We start from the raw sequence: 16,979 nt of genomic DNA on the forward strand, positions 1-16,979 counted from the left end.
GCAGGGTCTCGCTGTTGCCCAGGCCGGGGTGCAGTGGTGCAATCACAGCTCACTGCAGCCTCGACCTCCTGGGCTCAAGCGATCCTCCCGCCTCAGCCTCCTGAGTAGCTGGGACTACAGGCGTGCACTACCACACGCAGCTCAATTTTTATTTATTTATTTTATGTTGAGATGGGGTCTCACTGTGTTACCCAGGCTGGTCTCAAACTCCTGGGCCCAAGTGATCCTCCCACTTTGGCCTCCCAAAGTGCTAGGATTATAGGCGTCAGCCACTGTGCTTAGCCTCATTATTCCAACTTTAGTGCTCAGTTCAGTGGTGGCCTCAGCAACATTTATCCAGTGTCTACTGTATGCTAGGCATTGTTCCAAGCAGCAAGGAAAACAATAAGAAACAGAATAGGCACCACCCTTGTATGCTGGAAGGAGGAAACGGATAATAGATGAAATAAATAGGTAACAAATAAATAATATACATAGTAAGTTAAATGATACAGGCTCTAGAAGGAAGAAAAAGCAGGGAGAGAGGACAGGGAAGGTCAAGATTTATAGTTTTGGCCTGGCACAGTGGCTCACACCTGTAATCCCAACACTTTAGGAGGCTGAGATGGGCGTATTGCTTGAGCTCATGACTTTGAGACCAGCCTGGGCAACAGAGTGAGACCCTGTCTCTACAAAAAAATTAAAAAAGAAAAAAAAATTAGCCAGGCGTGGTAGTTTGCACTTGTGGTCCCAGCTACGCGGGAGACTGAGGTTAGAGGATTGTTTGAGCCCGGGAGGTGAAGGTTGCAGGGAGCCTATAGCACCACTAAACTCCAGCCTGGGTAACAGAGCCAGACTCTGTCTCAAAAAATAAATGAATAAATAAAAGCCGGGCACGGTGGCTCACGTCTGTAATCCCAGCACTTTGGGAGGCCGAGGTGGGTGGATCACGAGGTCAGGAGATCGAGACCATCCTGGCTAACACGGTGAAACCCCGTCTCTACTAAAAAAATACAAAAAACTGGCCGGGCGCGGTGGCTCAAGCCTGTAATCCCAGCACTTTGGGAGGCCGAGACGGGCGGATCACGAGGTTAGGAGATCGAGACCATCCTGGCGAACACGGTGAAACCCCGTCTCTACTAAAAAAAATACAAAAAACTAGCCGGGCGTGGTGGCGGCGCCTGTAGTCCCAGCTACTCGGGAGGCTGAGTCAGGAGAATGGCGGGAACCCGGGGGGCGGAGCTTGCAGTGAGCTGAGATCCGGCCACTGCACTCCAGCCCGGGCGACAGAGCCAGACTCCGTCTCAAAAAAAAAAAAAAAAAACAAACAACTAGCCGGGCGCGGTGGCGGGCGCCTGTAGTCCCAGCTACTCGGGAAGCTGAGGCAGGAGAATGGCGTGAACCCGGGAGGCGGAGCTTGCAGTGAGCTGAGATCCGGCCACTGCACTCCAGCCTGGGCGACAGAGCGAGACTCCGTCTCAAAAAAATAAATAAATAAATAAATAAATAAATAAATAAATAAATAAAAGCCGGGCACGGTGGCTCACGCCTGTAATCCCAGCACTTTGGGAGGCCGAGGTGGGTGGATCACGAGGTCAGGAGATGGAGACCTTCCTGGCTAACACCATGAAACCCCATCTCTACTAAAATTACCAAAAAATTAGTCAGGCGTGGTAGCGGGCACCTGTAGTCCCAGCTACTCGGGAAGCTGAGGCAGGAGAATGGCGTGAACCCAGGCGGCGGAGCTTGCAGTGAGCCAGGATCGGGCCACTGCACTCCAGCCTGGGCAACAGAGCGAGACTCTGTCTCAAAAAATAAAAATAATAAATTAAAAAGTCCAGGCATGGTGGCTCACGCCTGTAATCCCAGCACTTTGGGAGGCCAAGGCGGGAGGATCACCTGAGGTCAGGAGTTCAAGACCAGCCTGACCAACACAGAGAAACCCTGTCTCTACTAAAAATACAAAATTAGCCAGGCGTGGTGGCACATGCCTGTAATCCCAGCTACTCAGGAGGCTGAAGCAGGAGAATCACTTGAATTAGGGAGGCGGAGGTTGCAGTGAGCCAAGATCGTGCTATTGCACTCCAGCCTGGGCAGCAAGAATGAAAATCCATCTCCAAAAAAAAAAAAAGATTTATAGTTTTAACTAGGATGCTCAGGAAAGGCAAATATGAGGTGATACCTGAGTCAAGATCTGAAGGTTAGGGAGCAAGTAATGAGAATGTCTGGGGGAAAGGGCACTGCAGACAGAGGCAGGGCCTAGAACCACCCTGGCTTCTGGGTTGAGATGAGAATGTAGGGACAAAGTCAAGGAAGGACAGTCCAGGCTGGGCAAGATGGTGGCAGGATTATAAATCCCCGCACTTGGCGTAAACCCGGGAGGCGGAGCTTGCAGTGAGCTGAGATCCGGCCACTGCACTCCAGCCTGGGCGACAAAGCGAGACTCCGTCTCAAAAAAATAAATAAATAAATAAATAAAAAATAAATCCCCGCACTTTGGGAGGCTGAGACGTGTAGATCACTTGAGGTCAGGAGTTTGAAACCAGCCTAGCCAACATAGTGAAACCCCAGCTCTACTAAAAATACAAAAACTAGCCATGCATGATGGCGGGTGCCTATAATCCCAGCTACTCGGGAGGCTGAGGCAGGAGAATCGCTTGAACCCAGAGCCGAGATCGGGCCACTGCACTCCAGCCTGGGTGACAGAGCAAGACTCTGTCTCAAAAAAAAAAAAAAAAAAAAAAAAAAAAAAAAAAAAAAAGGAAGGACAGTCCAGAGGCCACTGCTATAATCAAGGCAACAGAGGAAGCCTCCATGGCTGAGCAGCAGCGGAGGTGGGAGAAGGACATTGAAGGTAGAGCCTACAGGACTTACAGATTGAGTGTGGGGTGTGAGGGAAGGAGTGGAGCCAAGATACCTTCGTGATTTTTAGCCTGAGCTGCTGGAAAAATGGAGAGGTGAAAGGAGCTGGCTTGAGTATAGGGAAGATCGGGATTCTGTTTTGGCCATGTCAGGTCTGAGTGCTTTTTAGACATTCTGGTGGAGATGTGGGGTAGTCAGAGTCGAGCTCAGGAGAGGGGTACACGCTAGAGATAAAAGTTTCAGCACAGTCGGCGCATAGATAACATTTAAAGCTGTGAGACTGGCCAGGCATGGTGGCTCACACCTGTAATCCCAACACTTAGGGAGGCTGAGGCAGACAGATCTTTTGGGGTCAGGAGTTTGAGACCAGCCTGACCAACATGGTGAAACCCTGTCTCTACTGAAGTACAAAAAATCCTTAGCTGGCCATGGTGGCAGGCGCCTGCAATCTCAGCTCCTCAGGAGACTGAAGCAGGAGAATCGCTTGAACCCAGGAGGCGGAGGTTGCAATGAGCTGAGATTATGCCACTGCACTCCAGCCTGGGTGACAGAACGAGACTCCCTCTCAAAAAAAAAAAAAAAAATAATAATAATAATAATAATACATAGAAAAGACAAAATCAAATTTGATTTTTTTTAATAAAATTAATAAAGCTGTGAGACTGAGGCCGAGCATGGTGGCTCATGCCTGTAATTCCAGCACTTTGGGAGGCTGAGGTAGACGGGTCCCTTGAGTTCAGGAGTTCAAGACCAGCTTGTGCAACATAGCGAGAGCCTGTCTCTCCTACAAAAAAAAAAAAAAAAAAAATGCTGTGAGACTGGATGAGGCTGTGGAGGGAATGCAGTTAGACTGGAATGAGTGAATCTTTGGCCTGAGAGCCCTATTGTGTGGTCAGGAAATTTGTTGTGGTTGCCAGCCCTCTAAGGACCAGGAGAGGGAGCTGAGAGTGGGAGGAGGGTAGCCAGGTGGGAAGAGGGGATATCCGAGCTCATCCTTGAAGAATGAAGAGGGGGCAAGGAAATTTTCTTTTCTTTTCTTTTCTTTTCTTTTTTTTAAGACAGTCTCGCTCCGATGCCCAGGCTGGAGTGCAGTGGTGCAATATTGGCTCACTGCAACCTCCGCCTCCCAGGTTCAAGCGATTCTCCTGCCTCAGCCTCCTGTGTAGCTGGGACTATAGGCACATGCCACGGTGTCCGGCTAATTTTTGTATCTTTAGTAGAGTAGAGATAGGGTTTCACCATGTTGGTCAGCCTGGTCTCGAACTCCTGACAGCCTCTCAAAGGGCTGGGATTACAGGCATGAGCCACCACGCCTAGCCTAGGCAAGGAAATTTCAACTGACAGAAAAGGATTTGCAGAGCCGGGGAGGTGTGAGGGAGTGGATAAGGTGGGAGATGAGACTCCACCCCCGCCTCTGCACAGTCCCCACAGTGTTTTGGTTTTTCTGGTCTCCTTACCTACAGGGAACTTCATGGTCAGCTGTTTCAGTGCACAGATGACTGCCACCACTGTCCCCTGTGCCCTGTCCCTTCTGCCACACCCCACTCTTGGGTTTGCTCCTTGCTCCCCCAGCCTGCTGGAATTTGCTGGAAACCAGGCAAGGCCTGGGAGGTGAGCCCAGTAGTCCTTGGGGGAGGTGACATCATCCAGGCCACCCAAGAGGCCTGAAAAGGCCCAGTGCCCTATTTCTGCCCCAATCCTTCTGTCTGAGGCCTGCCCTGATTATGGGCCATCTCCCCTGCTCAGGGCTTCCTTGTTCTTATGGGGCGGTGGACAGAGCTTGCTCTGGAGTTGGACCAACCTGTGTTTAAATCTCCTTTCTGGCCGGGCGCGGTGGCTCAAGCCTGTAATCCCAGCACTTTGGGAGGCCGAGACAGGTGGATCACGAGGTCAGGAGATCAAGACCATCTGGCTAATGCGGTGAAACCCCGTCTCTACTAAAAAATACAAAAAAAACTAGCCGGGCAAGGTGGCGGGCGCCTGTAGTCCCAGCTACTCGGGAGACTGAGGCAGGAGAATGGTGTAAACCCAGGAGGCAGAGCTTGCAGTGAGCTGAGATCCAGCCACTGCACTCCAGCCTGGGCGACAGAGCGAGACTCCGTCTCAAAAAAAAAAAAAAAAAATCTCCTTTCTGCTACTTGTTAGCCTTGTGACTTTAGGCAAGGTGCCTACTATCTCTGAGACCCAGTTTCCTTGTTTGTAAAGTGAGACCACCAGTAGCAATCATCTTCATCTTCAGTAAAATCTTCTTCCAGGGGTGGTAGTGAGAATTAAATAAGATGGGATGGATGGCAAGGCCTAGGGCAGGAACGGAACCGCCTACCCCCATACAAAAGCATATCAAAGTGGTAATCCCAGCACTCTGGGAGGCTGAGGGGGGTGGATTACCTGAGGTCAGGAGTTTGAGACCAGCCTGGGCAACATGGTGAAACCCCATCTCTACCAAAAATAAGAAAGTTAGGCCAGGCGCAGTGGTTCACGCCTGTAATCCCACCACTTTGGGAGGCAGAGGAGGATGGATCACCAGGGTGGATTCGAGACCAGCCTGGCCAATATGGTGAAACCCCATTTCTACTAAAAATACAAAAACTAGCTGGGCATGGTGGTGGGTGCCTATAGTCCCAGCTACTCGGGAGGCTGAAGCAGGAGAATCACTTGAACCCACAAGGCGGAGCTTGCAGTGGGCCAAGATTGATCCACTGCACTCCAGCCTGGGCAACAGAGGGAGACTCTATCTCAAAAAAAAAAAAAAAAAAAAAAAAGGTGAAACCCCGTCTCTACTAACAATAACAAAAATTAGCCAGGCCTGGTGGTGGGCATCTGTAATCCAGGCTATTCGGGAGGCTGAGGCAGAGAACTGCTTGAACCTGGGAGGCAGAGGTTGCAGTGAGCAGAGATCGCACCACCACACTCCAGCCTGGGCAACAGAGCGAGACTCCATCTCAAAAAAAAAAAAAAAAAAATTAGCCAGGCGTAGTGACGCACACCTGTAATCCCAGCTATTTGGGAGGCTGAGGCAGGAGAATCGCTTGGACCCTGCAGGTGGCGGTTGCAGTGAGCTGATATTGCACCACTGCACGCCAGCCTGGGCAACAGAGCAAGACTCTATCTCAATCTCAAAAAAAAAAAAAGTATATGTCCCCTTCTCCCCTCCCTGGCATTGCATCCCTCCCGCCACACCCACATTGACCAGGCTTTCTACGCTGCCTCATTTACCCTTCCCTCCAACCCCCACCCATGGGGCTGAAGCGCCCCTTCTCCATGCTCAGCTCTGACCTCTCTGGACAGGAACTCTGTCTCCCTCATCTCTCCCAGGCCCCTGGACTCCCCGGCTCCTCCCTCCTCCTCCGCCTCCTCTTCCTCCCTATTCCTCAGACACAGCCACTCCCCAACCTCCAAGCTTTGCCCTCTTTTCACTCTACGGCCCTCAGCCGCTCCCAAATATTCATTCACTCCTTCATTCAGCCAAGGCACGGGGGCCGCCATGTGCTCCGTTTTGCCTTCTGTGCGGAGGAACAGCTTGGGAGACAGCTCCTGCCAGAGAGGGAGAGCACATTTGGGGGGGGCAGTCATCGCACTGTGTGATGAGTGGGCAGCTGAGAGTCCCCGGACTTCCCCAGAAGAATCTGAATTTACACTTCTCCTCCTGCCACCCAAGGCCAGGTCCACCTAGAGTGTCAAACGCTAAGGCCCCTCAGGGTCCCTCCCGGCTGTGAACCTCTCTCCCCAGGCCTTCTTCACTTGTGCTCCTCCTTGGCTCCTGCCTGCCCTAGGGGGCCTCTCTTCCCTACTCAAAAGCTTGTGGAGGCCGGGTGTGGTGGCTCATGCCTATAATCACAGTACTTTAGGAGGCCGAGGCAGGTGATCACTTGAGGTCAGGAGTGTGAGACCACCTGGCCAACATGGCAAAACCCCGCCTCTACCAACAATACACAAAATTAGCCGGGCGTGGTGGCGTGTACCTGTAATTCCAGCTACTCGGGAGGCTGAGGCAGGAGAGTCACTTGAACCCAGGAGGCGGAGGTGGCAGTGAGCAGAGATCTCGCCACTGCACTGCAGCCTGGGTGACAAAAACAAAAACAAAACAAACAAACAAAAAAGCTTGTGGAGGCAGCAGCCTACTCTGTGTCTCTCTCCCTCCTTGGCTTCTCATTCCACTCACTCCTCAACCCCTGCAGCTTGGCTGCTGTCCCCTGCAACCTACGCCTCCCTCGCGGTGCCTCCAGCAGTTTTGCTAACTCCAACTGTGCTTCCCTGTCTCAGCCTCATCTTTCCGGCCCTTCCTGCAACATGTAGCTCTGTTATTCCCTCCCTCTTCCTGGAAACACTGTTCTTCCCTTGGCTCCTGTGACACCACACGCCCCTGTTTTTCTAAAACCCACATCTGGTTGGTCAGTTACCCCTGCCCACGTGGCCAGGGCCGCTGCTCCATCCTGTGCTCCCAGCAGTGGGGGACTGTGGCTTTCTGCTGTTAGGGTTGCCAGATTCCATAAGTGGGACAAACTGAAACTCACTGTTTATCTGAAATTTATTTTATATTTTATTTTTTTTAGACAGGGTCTCACTCTTGTGGCCCAGGCTGGAGTGCAGTGGCATGATCTCGACTCACTGCAACCTCCGCCTCCCGGGTTTAAGTGATTCTCCTGCCTCAGCCTCCCAAGTAGGCAGGATTACAGCTGCACACCACCACGCCCGACTACCGTTTATCTGAAATTTAAATTTAACTGGCCAGGCACAGTGGCTCAAGCCTGTAATCCCAGCACTTTGGGAGGCTGAGGCATGTGGATCACCTGAGGTCAGGAGTTCAAGACCAGCCTGGCCAACATGGTGAAACCTCATCTCTACTAAAAATACTAAAAATACACAAATTAGCCGGGCATGGTGGTGGGCATCTGTAATCACAGCTACTCAGGAGGCTGAGGCAGTAGAATCACTTGAACCTGGGAGGAAAAAAATAAATAAAATAAAATAATAAAAATAAATAAAATAAAATAATTTGAGACAGTCTTGTTCTGTCACCAGGCTGGAGTGCAGTGGCACCATCTTGGCCCACTGCAACCTCTGCCTGGCAAGTTCAAGCGATTCTCCTGCCTCAGCCTCCCGAGTAGCTGGGATTACAGGCGTGCACCACCACACCCGGCTAATTTTTGTATTTTTAGTAGAGATGAGGTTTCACCAAGTTGATCAGGCTGGTCTCAAACTCCTGATCTCAAGTGATGCACTCGCCTTAGCCTTCCAAAGTGCTGGGATTACAGACGTGAGCCACCGTGCCCAGCCATCTTGTATTTTTATGTGCTAAATTTGGCACCAGCTTGGTGCCTGGCATAGAGCAGGCACTCAGTAAATGTTAGCTGAAGGAATGTGGGCAGTGATGGCGGCAGGCACAGGTGTTGTGGGGCACAAAAGAAGTAAGGTCCCTAGAGGAGGTGACACCTGAGCCCTGCAGATGGAAATATTAGGTCATGTACCAACGGCCCCTCCATGGAGATATCTCCCACAGTGGGTTGAATAGAATCCCCCCAGATTATATGTTCAAGTCCTAACCGCCCCCCTACCCTGTATCTGTGAATGTGACCTTAATTAGAAATAGAGTCTTTGCAGATGTAATTGAGTTAAAGCTCTTGGGATGAGATCATCCTGGATTTAGGGTGGGCCCTAAATCCAATGACTGGTGTCCTTAGAAGAGAAAGCAGAGGGAGAGTTGAGATACAGCGGGAAGACAGCCATGTGAAGCCAGAGCCGGAGACTGGAACGAGGCAGCTAGGAGTCAAGGACTGCCAAGGAGAGAGGCACGCAGTGGGTTTTCCCTCAGAGCCTAGAAAAGGAACCCGCTCTGCCAACACCTTGATTTTGAGCTTCTGGGAGAACTGGGACAAAATGAATTGCTGTTGTTTTAAGCCATCTGGTTTGTGATATTTCATTAGGGCAGCCCTGGAAAACTCACACACTCCCAAGGCTCCGTGTTTCCCCAAATCTCTGTTTCTTCCTTCGGGACCTCTGCCCCCAGAACCCTCTGTGGTGCAGACCTCTTGTGTGACCAGCCACCAACATGGTCTCGGTAATCTTCTGTTGTTGTTGTTGTTGTTGTTGGTTTTTTTTTTTTTTTTTTTTTTTTTGAGACGGAGTCTCGCTCTGCCACCCAGGCTGGAGTGCAGTGGCCGGATCTCAGCTCACTGCAAGCTCCGCCTCCTGGGTTCACGCCATTCTCCTGCCTCAGCCTCCCGAGTAGCTGGGACTACAGGCGCCCGCCACCGCGCCCGGCTAGTTTTTTGTAGTTTTTTTTTAGTAGAGACGGGGTTTCACAGTGTCAGCCAGGATGGTCTCGATCTCCTGACCTCGTGATCCGCCCGTCTCGGCCTCCCAAAGTGCTGGGATTACAGGCTTGAGCCACCGTGCCCGGCCTATTGTTGTTGTTGTTTTTGAGACAGAGTCTCCTTCTGTCGCCCAGGCTGGACTGCAGTGGCACAGTCTCGGCTCACTGCAAGCTCCGCCTCCCGGGTTTACGCCATTCTCCTGCCTCAGCCTCCCGAGTAGCTGGGACTACAGGCGCCCGCCACCGTGCCCAGCTAATTTTTTGTATTTTTAGTAGAGACAGGGTTTTACCGTGTTAGCCAGGATGGTCTCGATCTCCCGACCTCGTGATCCACCCGCCTTGGCCTCCGAAAGTGCTGGGATTACAGACATGAGCCACCGCACCCAGCCTGTTGTTGTTTTTTTAAGACAGAATCTTGCTCTGTTGCCCAGGCTGGAGTGCAACGGGGTGATCTCGGCTCACTGCAACTTCCGCCTCCCAGATTCAAGTGATTCTCCTGCCTCAGCCTCCCGAGTAGCTGGGATCGCAGGCATGTGCCATCGTGCCCAGCTAATTTTTTTTTGTATTTGTAGTAGAGACGGGGTTTCACCATGTTGGCTAGGCTGGTTTTGAACTCCTGATCTTAGGTGATCCACCCACCTCAGCTTCCCAAAATTCTGGGATTACAGGCATGAGCCACTGTACCTGGCCTTTTTTTTTTTTTTTTTTTTTTTGAGACGGAGTGTTGCTCTGTCGCCAGGCTGGAGTGCAGTGGCACGATCTCGGCTCACTGCAACCTCCGCCTCCTGGGTTCAAGCAATTCTCCTGCCTCCTGAGTAGCTGGGACTACATGCATGCACCACCACGCCCAGCTAATTTTTGTATTTTTTCCTTTTTTTTTGAGACAGAGTCTTGCTCTGTCACCCAGGCCGGAGTGCAGTGGTGTGCTCTCGGCTCACTGCAAGCTCCGCCTCCCTGGTTCATGCCATTCTTCTGCCTCAGCCTCCTGTGTAGCTGGGACTACAGGTGCCTGCCACCATGCCTGGCTAATTTTTTGTATTTTTAGTATAGACGGGGTTTCACCGTGTTAGCCAGGATGGTCTCGATCTCTTGACCTCGTGATCCACCTGCCTCAGCCTCCCAAAGTGCTGGGATTACAGGTGTGAGCCACCACGCCTGGCCAATTTTTGTACTTTTTGCACAGACAGGATTTCAGCATGTTGGTCAGGATGGTCTTGGTCTCTTGACCTCATGATCCGCCCACCACAGCCTCCCAAAGTACTGGCATTACAGGTGAGAGCCACTGTGCCCGGTCCCTTTTTTTTAAATTATTTTTTGAGACAGGGTCTAGCTTTGTTGCCTAGCCTAGAGTGCAGTGTCTTGATCTTAGCTCACTGTGACCTCCACCTCCTGGGCTCATGTGATCCTCCTGCCTCAGCCTCCTGAGTAGCTGGGATTACAGGCATGTGCCACAATGCCTAGCTAATGTGTGTGTGTGTGTGTGTGTGTGTGTGTATGTTTTGGTAGAGATGGGGTTTCACCATGTTGCCCAGGTTTGTCTCAAACTCCTGGGCTCAAGTGATCCTCCTGCCTTGGCCTTCCAAAGTGCTAGGATTACAGGCATGAGCCACTGTGCCTGGCCTCAAATTTCCCCTTCTTTTTTTTTTTTTTTTTTTTTTGAGACGGAGTCTCGCTCTGTCGCCCAGGCTGGAGTGCAGTGGCGCGATCTCGGCTCACTGCAAGCTCCGCCTCCCGGGTTCACACCATTCTCCTGCCTCAGCCTCCCGAGTAGCTGGGACTACAGGCGCCCACAACCGCGCCCGGCTAATTTTTTGTATTTTTAGTAGAGACGGGGTTTCACCGTGGTCTCGATCTCCTGACCTTGTGATCCGCCCGCCTCGGCCTCCCAAAGTGCTGGGATTACAGGCGTGAGCCACCGCGCCCGGCCAAATTTCCCCTTCTTATAAGGACACTACTCGTATTAGGGCCCACCCTAAAGATCTCACTTTAACTGGATTACCTCTTTAAAGACCCTATCTCCAAATAAGGTCACATTCTGAGGCACTGAGGGCTGGGACTTCCATACAGGAATTGTGGGGAGGGCATAAGTCAGCCTGTAAAACGCCAGGGTCTTTTGCCCATGTTGAGTGCAGTGGTGTGATCTCGGCTCACTGCAGCCTCCACCTCCCAGACCCAAGTGATCCTCCTGCCTCAGCCTTCCAAGTAGGGACCACAGGTGTGCACCACCACACCCAGCTAATTAAGAAAAAATTTTTTCTTTTTCTTTTTTTCTTTTTTTTTCTTTGAGACAGGGTCTGGCTCTGTCACCCGGGCTGGAGTGCAGTGGCGCAATCTCAGCTTACCGCAGCCTTGTCCTCCCAGGCTCAAGCAATCCTCCCACCTCAACGCCCCAAGCAGCTGGGACTACAGACGAGGTCCCAGAGACGAGGCCTCCTCTCTTGTGAATGGGATTAGGTGTCCTAATAAAAAACTTGATGGAGGGAGTTGCCCTCCCTTGCCTTCTGCCTTCTGTCACTGGAGGATGCAAAAGGAAGGTCCTCACCAGATGGCAGCGCCATACTCTTGGACTTCCCAGTCTCTGTTCTTTTTTGAGATGGAGTCAGTCTTGCTCTGTCACCCAGGTTGGAGTGCAGTGGCATGATCTCGGCTCTGTGCAACCTCCGCCTCCTGGGTTGGGTTCAAGCGATTCTTCTGCCTCAGCCTCCCAAGTAGCTGGGACTACAGGTGCCCGCCACCATGCCTGGCTAGTTTTTGTATTTTTAGTAGAGATGGAGTTTCACCATGTTGGCCAGGCTGGCCTCGAACTCCTGACTTCGTGATCTGCCCGCCTTGGCCTCCCAAAGTGCTGGGATTACAGGCGTGAGCCACCGTGCCTGGCGCCTCTGTTCTTTATAACCCAGTCTCAGGTGTTCTGTTACAGCAGCACAATGGACTAAGACAATGGCAGAGCCCCACCTCTGCTCAGGTGATGGGTGGGGGTCACGGCAGGTGTGCTGGACTACAAGTACCATGGGTCCAATCCAAGCCTGGGAATCCTAATCTTCTTTGCTAGGGATTGTTTTAAGGGGCATAGGCCTGCTCTGGGATTCCTGGAAAGGGTTGTTCTTCCTGATAACAAGACAAATGCCAAGGAGAAAGCCCCTGCTCCCTGCCCATCCTTTCCCACTCTGGAAATTGTCCTCAGAGGATGGGATGCTTGGAGCAACTGCAGCCATCTAGTGATCATGAGGAGAAATCTGATACGTGGAAGGGACAATGCTGAGAAAGGAGAAGCACCTGAGACATTGATGACCACTGAGCCTCTCAGTGGTGACACTGACCTCCTGACTCCTTAGGAAACATAAAATGCCTGCTTTGCCCAAATCATCACTGAGTGGCTGTTCCTCTACTTGCGGCCACATGCATCTTAACTGAAAGGGAGGGGACACAGGATTTTGAAAATATGTCTCCGTATCACCCAGCTTGGCACTGGCTCTCAGCTTTGCCACCATCAAGCTGTGTGATCTTAGGCAGGTGACCCGAAGCCTCAGCCTTTCATCTGGAAAATAGGGCTGCTGTGGGGGAGAAATGGGATAACCCAGGTGAGGCATTTTGCACATGGTAGTTGGTATGTATATGCATTCATTTCATTTGTTTATTCCTCCACTAATTTATTTAACAATCATATTTAAACACCTACTATGTACTTGCACTAATAGGGTTTGGGAATGTAGTTGTGAAAAACTAACTAATAAGCACTTGAAATTGGCTCTTACTTCTACTATTATTGCAAGACTTTGCCTTCAAGGAGAGGTTTTGATATGTTGGTAAAATGAAGATAGGTTTGGCAGACGTGATCTTCTTGGACCTAGCAGTGTGGGTATCTGGAGTGAGAGGAGCTGGGGGCAGTTAGGGAGGGGAGGAGCAGTTAGGAAGGGAGCTGGGGGCAGTTAGGGAGGGGAGGAGCAGTTAGGAAGGGAGCTGGGGACAGTTAGGGAGCTGGGAGCAGTTAGGAAGGGTTTTCCTGGGGAGGTGGTGCTTGGGACACCTGAGGCTGATTCTCCCAGCAACCATTTGTTAAGCACCTACTGTGTACCAGCTGCTGTGGAACTGTGTAAGTTGCTAGGGTAAGACAGGTGCCCCACCCTCTGGGCTCACAGCCTCCAGAAGGTGATAAACAGGTACATGGGGCCAGGTCATACGTATAATCCCAGAACTTTGGGAGGCTGAGGCGGGCAGAATCACTTCAGTCCAGGAGTTCAACACCAGACTGGGCAGCATAGCAAGACCCCATCTCTATAAAAAATAAAAAGTTAGGCCGGGCGCGGTGGCTCACGCCTGTAATCCCAGCACTTTGGGAGGCCGAGGGGGGCGGATCACAAGGTCAGGAGATCGAGACCACGGTGAAACCCCATCTCTACTAAAAATACAAAAAATTAGCCGGGCGCGGTTGTGGGCGCCTGTAGTCCCAGCTACTCGGGAGGCTGAGGCAGGAGAATGGCGTGAACCCGGGAGGCGGAGCTTGCAGTGAGCCGAGATCGCGCCACTGCACTCCAGCCTGGGCTGGGCGACAGAGCGAGACTCCGTCTCAAAAAAAAAAAAAAATAAATAAAAATAAAAATAAAAAAATAAAAATAAAAAGTTAATAGGGTATGGTGGCACACACCTGTAGTCCCAGCTACCCAAGAGGCTGAGGTGAGAGGAATGCTTGAGCCAGGCAGATTGAGGCTGCAGTGAGCCATGATCTTGCCACTGTACTCCAGCCTGGGTGACTCAGTGAGACCCTGCCTCAAGAAAAACACAAAAAAATGAAAAACAAAAGCAAGTAGGTGGTTCCATTAGATTGTGATCAGTGTTGAGATGGGGAGGGGGCAGATGTCCTACAGAAGGTGATATCTGAGCTTCATTTCAAAAGGTAAATAAGAATTAGACAGCAAGAGGCCAGGCACAGTGTCTCATGCCTGTAATCCCAGCACTTTGGGAGGCCAAGGTGGATGGATCACATGAGGTCAGGAGTACGAGACCAGCTTGGCCAACATGGTGAAACCCTGTCTCTACTGAAAATACAAAAATTACCCAGGCACGGTGGCATGTGCCTGTAGTCCCAGCTACTCGAGAGACTGAGGTAGGAGAATCATTTGAAGCTAGGAGGCAGAGGTTGCAGTGAGCCAATATAGTGCCACTGTACTCCAGCCTGGGCAACAGAGCGAGACTCTGTCTCAAAAAAAAAAAAAAAAAAAAAAACCCACAAAAACAAAACAACAACAAAAAACAGGCCTGGCACAGTGGCTCATGCCTGTAATCCCAGCACTTTGGGAGGCTGAGGTGGGTGGATCGTGAGGTCAGGAGTTCAAGACCAGCCTGGCCAAGATGATGAAGCCCCGTCTCCACTAAAACTACAAAAAATTAGCCAGCATGGTGGCAGGCGCCTGTAATCCCAGCTACTTGGAGGCTGAGGCATAGAATTGCTTGAACCTGGGAGGCGGAGGTTGCTGTGAGCCAAGATCACGTCACTGTACTCTAGCCTGGGCGACAGAGCGAGACTCCGTCTCAAACAAACAAACAAAACAAAACAAAACAAGGCCGGGCGCGGTGGCTCAAGCCTGTAATCCCAGCACTTTGGGAGGCCGAGACGGGCGGATCACGAGGTCAGGAGATCGAGAGACGATCCCGGCTAACACGGTGAAACCCCGTCTCTACTAAAAAAATACAAAAAAATAGCCGGGCGAGGTGGCGGGCCCCTGTAGTCCCAGCTACTCGGGAGGCTGAGGCAGGAGAATGGCGTAAACCCGGGAGGCGGAGCTTGCAGCGAGCTGAGATCCGGCCACTGCACTCCAGCCTGGGTGACAGAGCAAGACTCCGTCTCAAAAAAACAAAACAAAACAAAACAAAACAAAAAAAGAGATAATTAGACAGCAAGGAAAGGAGGAGCTTTGTTCCAGGTATTGCATATATAAAGACTTGAAGGCAAGAGAGGGGACTCGGCATCCTGGCCATTTCTGGTTGCTGAGTATGCTGATAGCTAAGGCATATCATTAAGTGGGATAGTGTTGAGAGGTATATTGTTTCTGAGGCTTTGATTGAAAGTGACAGAAAACAGAAATCAACCAGGCTTAAACAATAAGGAGGCCGGGCGCGGTGGCTCAAGCCTGTAATCCCAGCACTTTGGGAGGCCGAGACGGGCAGATCACGAGGTCAGGAGATCGAGACCATCCTGGCCAACACCGTGAAACCCCGTCTCTACTAAAAATACAAAAAAAAACTAGCCGGGCGAGGTGGCGGGCGCCTGTAGTCCCAGCTACTCCGGAGGCTGAGGCAGGAGAATGGCGTAAACCTGGGAGGCGGAGCTTGCAGTGAGCTGAGATCCGGCCACTGCACTCCAGCCCGGGCTACAGAGCAAGACTCCGTCTCAAAAAAAAAAAAAAAAAAAAAAAAAAAAGGAAAAAAAATGTATTGGCCTACTCCTTACATAACTAAAAGGTCCAGAGGTTCAGGCTAGGTGTGGTGGCTCACGCCTGTAATCCCAGCATTTTGGGAGGCTGAGGAGGGCAGATTGCCTGAGATTAGGAGTTCAAGATCAGCCTGGCTAACACGGTGAAACCCTGTCTCTACTAAAAATACAAAAAAAATTAGCCAGGCATGGTGGTGGGTGCCTGTAATCCCAGTTATTCGGGAGGCTAAGGCAGGAGAATTGCTTGAATCTGGGAGGTGGAGGTTGCAGTGAGCCAAGATCAGGCCATTGCACTCCAGCCTGGGCGACGGAGCAAAACTGCATCTCAAAAATAAAAATAAAAGGTCCAGAAGTTCAGTGGCTTCAAGTGAGGTTGGTTGGGTGACTTTTTCTCCTCTACCTCCAGGTTCAAGTGATTCTCATGCCTCAGACTCCCATCTTTTCTTTTTTCTTGAGACAGGGTCTCACTCTATTGCCGAGGCTGGAGTGCAGTGGCACACTCATGGCTCCTGGGTTCAAGCAATCCTCCCACCTCAGCCTCCCTAGTACCTGGGACCACAGGCACGTGCCACCACACCTGGCTAATTTTTTTTTTTTTTTTTTTTTTTTTTGCAGAGGTAGAGGTCTTGTCACGTTGCTCAAGGTGGTCATGAACTCCCAGCTTCAAGCGATTCACCCACCTCTGCCTACCAAAGTGCTGGGATTACAGTGTGAGCCACTGCACCTGGCCTTGGGTGGCTTTTTTCATCCCCTCGTGGTATTCTCCATAGTGCTGGCTTTCCCCGAAGGTTAAAGATGGCAGCCAACACTCCTGTGCTCAGCTTCCTGGTCTTTGTCTTGTATTTACAACATGCTGATTGGACCAGCTTTGGTTTCTAGTTCATTTCTGAAGCATTCATGGTATCCAGGGCCTTGGGAAAGGCTGGCATCAGCATGGGATCAAAGCCATAGCACCACATGGATCCCCAAACAAAAAAGGGGAAGGGGGATGGATGTCAGGGGACAAGATTTTGAAGGAGATAAGTCATGCTAAGGAGCTTGATCTTAATCCAAGGATAATGAGAAGCAGAGGATTGACTTGATCAGATTGGGTTTTAGAAAGATCACCCTGGAGGCTGGGCGCAGTGACTCACGCCTGTAATCCCAGCACTTTGGGAGGCTGAGGCGGGTGGATCACCTCCCGGAACTCCGGAGGTCAGGAGTTCAAGACCAGCCTGGCCAACACGGTGGAACCCCGTCTCTACTAAAAATACAAAAAAATTAGGCGGGTGTGGTGGCGGGTGCCTGTAATCCCAGTTACTCGGGAGCCTGAGGCAGGAGAATCACTTGAACCCAGGAGGCGGAGGTTGCAGTGAGCCGAGATCACGCCATTGCACTCCAGCCTGGGCAACAAGA

Source organism: Macaca nemestrina, chromosome 12 (genome assembly GCF_043159975.1).
Source record: "Macaca nemestrina isolate mMacNem1 chromosome 12, mMacNem.hap1, whole genome shotgun sequence".
Lineage (NCBI taxonomy): Eukaryota > Metazoa > Chordata > Mammalia > Primates > Cercopithecidae > Macaca > Macaca nemestrina.